Raw genomic sequence first — 6260 nt, forward strand, 5'->3', positions numbered from 1 at the left:
CCCGGTAAACACCGGTTACCCCCACGATTTGCATCCCAGGGGCCCTGACACGCCAGGGAGTCACCAGGGTTCCCAGCTTTGAATGAGACCACAGTCAGTCTCTCCCCACCACCACCTTCACCCACACAGAGTTCAACTCAACCACATGTATCCGCCTTCTCTGTGTGCCAGGCACGATGCCAGGAGCCAGGGACACCCCATGATCGGGCCATGCCTCTGCTTTCAAGGAACCCACACCCTAGTGCTGAGAAAGACACCTGAGCAGACTGTCTGAAGCCTGAACTGCAGGGAGCCTGGGTGGCTCAGATGGTTGAGCGGCTACCTTCTGCTCAGGTCCTGATCCCCTGGTGTTGGGATCAAGTCCCGAGTCGGGCTCCCTGCCCATCGGGAGTCTGCTTCTGCCTCTCCCTCTGCTCCTGCACTTATGCTCTCTCTCTCTCTCTCTCAAATGAAGAAATAAAATCTTTTTTTTTTTTAAGATTTTATTTATTTATTCGACAGAGATAGAGACAGCCAGCGAGAGAGGGAACACAAGCAGGGGGAGTGGGAGAGGAAGAAGCAGGCTCATAGCAGAAGAGCCTGATGTGGGGCTCGATCCCAGATCGCCGGGATCACACCCTGAGCTGAAGGGAGACGCTTAACCGCTGTGCCACCCAGGCGCCCCGAAGAAATAAAATCTTAAAAATAAATAAATAAGTAAAACCTGAAATGCAACAAGCGGAGTGAGAGAGATTGAAAGAGTGAGAGAGAGAGAACACGGAAGGTGGGGAGCAGAGGGGACGCCTCAGCCCACCTGGGATGGCCTGGGAGGTTTGGAGAATGTGTCCTGCGGTCTTGCTGCTCAGAGGAGTTCGGGAAGGAGGAGTAATTCAGGTAAGGTGGCCTAAACAAGGAGGGACATCAGGAAAGGAAGCCGAACATCTCTGGGGACTGCCAGTGTGGGAGTGTGGGAAATGACCGTTTTGGAAGTGCACACGAGGGAGGAAGGATGGGAAATGGTGCTGGAGACAGCAGGAGAGGCCAGATAGCGCGGATGTCTGGGCAGTCCAAGGGAGTGTGGTCTCCTTGCAGGCAGTGGGGGCGGTGCTCAAAGGCAACAGCTGGATTTTGGAACCTCAACCAGGGGTACAAAGACAGGAGACCATATGGGGAGACCACAGCCATGGTCCCAAACACGGAGGGCAGAAGCCTGAGCTGAGGCCGGGGCAGAGTGAAGCAAGAAGAGAATAGAAGGGATGGATGTCAGCGAAGAGATAAACCCGGCGGGAAGCTGTGGCTGCTTGGCTTGGGAGTTGGGGGCAGGGATGGCCGGGAGGAAGGCTTCTGAGATGTCAGCTGCGAGAATGTATCTACCGGGAGCCTGGTATGGGCACATATTCACTATTCGCTTGTTACACACACTGTAGAGGGTTCAGGGGAGCGGGCACCAGATAAAAAGCCGTTGGCAGGGGTATGAGCTGGTACAACCTCTTTGGGGAGCAATTTGACACTATCCATCAAAATTATTTTTGAGGGGCACTCAGGTCCTGATCCTGGGGTCATGAGATCAAGCGCCCCTTCGGGCTCCTTGTTCAGGGGGAGTCTGCTTGAGATTCTCTCTCTCCCTCTGTCCCTCCCCCCCTGCTTGTGCTTTCTCTCTCTCTCTCTCAAATAAATAAATCTTTAAAAAAAATTTTTAAATGCAGACACCCTTTGATCCAGCAAATGCACTTTTAGGAATGTGTGCTGTGTATAAAATGTATGTACGGATAGACTCGTACGTATAAGGATGTTAATTGCATCCTTGTTTGTAACAGCAAAACACTTGAAACAACCTAAGTGTCCATCAGTAAGAGACTGGTTAAATAAATTTTGTTATATCTATAGCAGATAATACCATACAGTCTTGAAAAACAATGATTTGGAACCATTCAAGCAGATACAGGATGATCCCCAAGACAAATGACTGGTAAATGAAACAAAGAAAGAGACCTAACAACGATGATGGTATATTCCCATAAAGGAGAAATACAAAAACAGACACAAATATATACTTGCTTATCCTCCAGTGGGTACACAAGAAATGAGAACTGTTGCCAACCTGGGGAACAGAGCTGGGGGCTGGGTGGGAGTCATCTACCATGGGAGGGATACATTTTATTATACATCTAATGTGAATTCTTGTACCAGGCATATTTATTAAATTTTCAAGATAAAAATCAGTTTACAATGTAAAACACAGCTTCCTAAATACAACATCAAAGATAGAAATCCTAAATTCCATTTCTTTCCTTCAAACATTCATGGCATGCCTACCATGTATCCAGCACTAGGGTTCAGCAGTGAGCTAACCAGACACGGTGAGGAGCTCTGGTGTTAAAAAAGTCATTACAGAATGAATATCATAAAAGACGAAGTAAAAAGTGCTAAGTAAGGAATTTAAAACGTCTAGTGCCAAACAGGCGCCCCGCGATGACTTCTGATTGCAAAGGGAAGACTGTGTCTTTACAGGACCTAATCAAGACGTTAGAAGTCCTTTCGGTTTGTGGGCAATACTGGCGGAAGAGGAACAAATTAAATACACAAGGAAAGACTCAGACAAATCCACGATGGGAACACACGACGAGACATGTGTCCTTGACTCGGGTGAGTCAACATCGGGAAAAAAGTTGGAGGACTCTTCTAGATTTACAAAATACTGCCAAGACGTCACACTCAAAGGAAATGCATGATCTTAATTTGACCATGAGTCAAGAAAACCAGCTGTTAGAGTCCTTGTGGGACCGTCGGCAAAATTTTAACTACGAACTGGATAGGAGATGATGTTAGAACTTATTGTTCATATTCTCAGGTGTGAAAATTGTATTATCGTTAGGGAGAATGCCCTTATTGTTCGGATACATGTGATAAATATTTCAGGCTCAAATATCATGATATCTGCACATTACTTTCAAGTACATTTACTTCCATTAATTCTTGAATCCTTGAGTGTTATACTGTTGCGCTCTTATTTATAATTCTCTCTATATTTGACATTTACCATAATAAAGACATTGGTAATGATTTTTTACAACACATGTTCCCCCAGTAGGAACCGCCGTGCACTGTGGGTGGGAACGTAAACTGGTGCGGCCGCGGTGGAAGATGGCATGGAGATTCCTCAAAAAATTAAAAATTGAACTACCCTATGATCCAGTAATCACACGACTGAGTATTTACCCAAAGAATACAAAAACAGTAAATTAAAGGGATCCCTATGTTCATTGCAGCATTATTTATAATAGCCAAATTATGGAAGCAACCTAAGTGTCCATCAGAAGATGAATAGGTGAAGAAGATGTGGTGTACACACACACACACACACACACACACACACACACACACACTGAAATCTTAATCAGCCATAAAAAGAATGAAATCTTGCCATTTGCAATAACATGGATGGAGCTAGAGAGTATAAATACGAAATAAGCCAGTCAGAGAAAGACAAATACCATATGATTTCACTCATATGTGAAATTTAAGGAGCAAAACAAATGAACAAAGGGAAAGGAAAAAAAAAAAAGGAGACAAGCCAAGAAACGGACTCTTAACTGTAGAGAACACGCTGCTGGTGACCAGAGGGGAGGTGGGCAGGGGGATGGGGGACACAGGTGATGGGGATTAAGGAGCACTCGTGTTGCGATGAGCACTGGGTCACGTGTGGGAGGGCTGAACACCTGAAACTGATATCACACTGCATGCGAACTACACTGGAATTAAAATTAAAAACAAACAAAACATATGTTCTCCCCAAAAATCTGGCAGCTAAATTAAAAGGCAAGAAGCAAATTGGAGAAAAGTACAGCATAAATGACAGGCAGATTACCAACCTTAATACATTAAACATATAGACAACAAATTAATTAAAAATTCACAAAAGAAGATGTAACCTATATATCTATCTATCTTAGAATGGTCTGTTCCACTGGTAATCAAAATACAATAAATCAACGCACACAATGACTATTTATTTTCTTTTTGGCAGGCAGACTGACAGATTTTCTTAAAATCTGGAGCCGGGTGCTGGGGAGGATGGAGAGAAACAGGCAGTCTTCTGGGCTGTAGGTGGTACTAGAAATTAATGCGACTTTTCCCGGGGCTGCTTTGCCCATTCACATCATTGATCCAGCAATTCCAATTTTAGGAGTTTATCCCACAGAAATAATAAGGGATGCAATCGAATGGCAAAGATTTAGCAATAAAAGGGGCGCCTGGGTGGCTCGGTCAGTCAAGCGTCTGCCTTCAGCTCAGGTCATGGTCCCAGGGTCCTGGGATGGAGCTCCTTGCTCAGCGGGGATCCTGCTTTTCCCTCTCCCTCTGCCCCTCCCCTATGCTCATGCTCGCTCTCTCTAAAGTAAATAAATACAATCTTAAAAAAAAAAAAAGATTCCATAATAAGAATACTCACTGTGGCATTCTTTGTAGTATCAAATGAATGGATAAAATTTGAAAGTCCAAAAATGAACTATTGCTTATATAAACGATGCTATCTATCTAATGGATTACCCTGAGACCATTAAAATGCCGTCGCGAATCGCTTCTCGGCCTTTTGGCTAAGATCAAGTGTAGTAAAATGCAGTCGCGAAATAACATGTAATGTGTCACAATAAAGGATCTTTAGAAAAATAGATATTTTATACATACAGTACACACAGCATATGTACTTGAAATACTCAAAAATAAATCACTTGAAAGAAATACTCCACAATAAATCACTGATTTATTTGTAGATTATCTCCGTAGTGAAATTATAAATGAGTTTTTCCTTTCCTTTTTGCCTGTCTGTATAATTGAATGAACATAGAAAAAGAATAAAAAAGGATTTTTTAAAAGATTTTATTTATTTTGGGGTGCCTGGCTGGCTCAGTTGGTTAAGCAGCTGCGTTTGTCTCAGGTCCTGATCCCAGGGTCCTGGGATCGAGTCTTGCTTTGGGCTCCCTGCTCCGTGGGGAGTCTGCTTCTCCCTCTTCCTCCACCTGATGCTCCCCTCTGCCTGTGCTCTCTCTCTCTCTTTCCCAATTAAATACATAAAATCTTTTAAAATAATAAAGATTTTATGTATTTATTTGAGAGACAGAGAGAGCATGAATGGGGAGGGGCAGAGGGAGAGGGAGAAGCAGGCTTCCCGCAGAGCAGGGAGCCCGATGTGGGGCTCCATCCCAGGACCCTGAGACCACGACCCAAGCCAAAGACAGACGCTTAACCGACTGAGCCACCCAGGTGCCCCTAGAGCTCCTTTTTATGCAGGACAAAAGATGTTCTTTTAAAAAACAAAGTAGCACCTGCCATGTGTTTACTCCTCTTTGCAGACTGTTGGTGGCTATGCTCCCACGTGCTCCCACGTGCACACATGTGCACACACACCTACAGATGGCCTCCAGAACTCTGGGGAAGGTGTGGTCAGGAGGACGGGCTGCCCTCAGCTCGCCCCCTTCATCCCTGCCCTCCAGCGGACCAGGGTTCAGAGTGGACAGGAGAATTTCTGCAGGGGTCAGGATTGGGGGCAGCTGCCCAGGGTGCTGGGTTTGTGGGCAAAGCCGACTGACTTCAGAGCAAGACCCACCCCTGAAGGGGCTGCACTGGTTTCTGGTCATCAATGAGCGGGGCCGCCTAGGATCAGGGCTTGGAAATGGAAGCCTTGGCTTCTGGGAGACAATGGCAGAGTTCAAAGGCACTGGTTTATGGCAGCTAATAAACACACCGGGTGGAGTCAGTGCCTGGGAAGGGGGTGGGGGGACAAGAAGAGCACCTGTGCCCCCTCTGAGCAAGTGTCATGCCAGTGAAAAGACCCGTGAGGGTGCCAGGGTCCCTTCCATCTTGGAGGGGTTGCAAGTGTGAACCCCTGGCCCTGCATCCCTAAGTCCTGCCCTATGAGCCGTTCTCGCTGGGAATAAGGGAGGACTGCCGAGCCTCCTCATCTGGGCTGGTAAGAGGAAGGGTCCAGGCTCCCCTGCCTTCCCTGGCCGTTGCTGTCCACGTGCAATGAGGGCCTGAGCCTTGGGCAGAAATGCACCCTATCCCTGGGAGCTCTCTCACACACAGCCAAGGGCGGGGCCCGCTGGCTCTGACTGTCAGGCTGTCGCTGGGCTCCACCAGCTCCCAGGGACCTGGCGGGCACCTGCCTCCCCACCCCCTCACCCATTCTCTCTTTCTCTCTCTCTCTCTCTCTCTCTCTCTCTCTCTCTGGGGCCCTATCTTCCCTTATATGGTGAAGGCAGTTCCTAGAGGAGGGGGGGTGG

General features: G+C 46.7%; 1 pseudogene; it reads left to right on the plus strand.

The window, feature by feature from the left end:
• Positions 1–4554: 4554 nt before the first annotated feature.
• On the plus strand, positions 4555–4699 carry LOC113250938 (U2 spliceosomal RNA; annotated as a pseudogene).
• Positions 4700–6260: the final 1561 nt, after the last annotated feature.

This window comes from Ursus arctos, unplaced genomic scaffold (assembly GCF_023065955.2).
Source record: "Ursus arctos isolate Adak ecotype North America unplaced genomic scaffold, UrsArc2.0 scaffold_1, whole genome shotgun sequence".
Taxonomy (NCBI): domain Eukaryota; kingdom Metazoa; phylum Chordata; class Mammalia; order Carnivora; family Ursidae; genus Ursus; species Ursus arctos.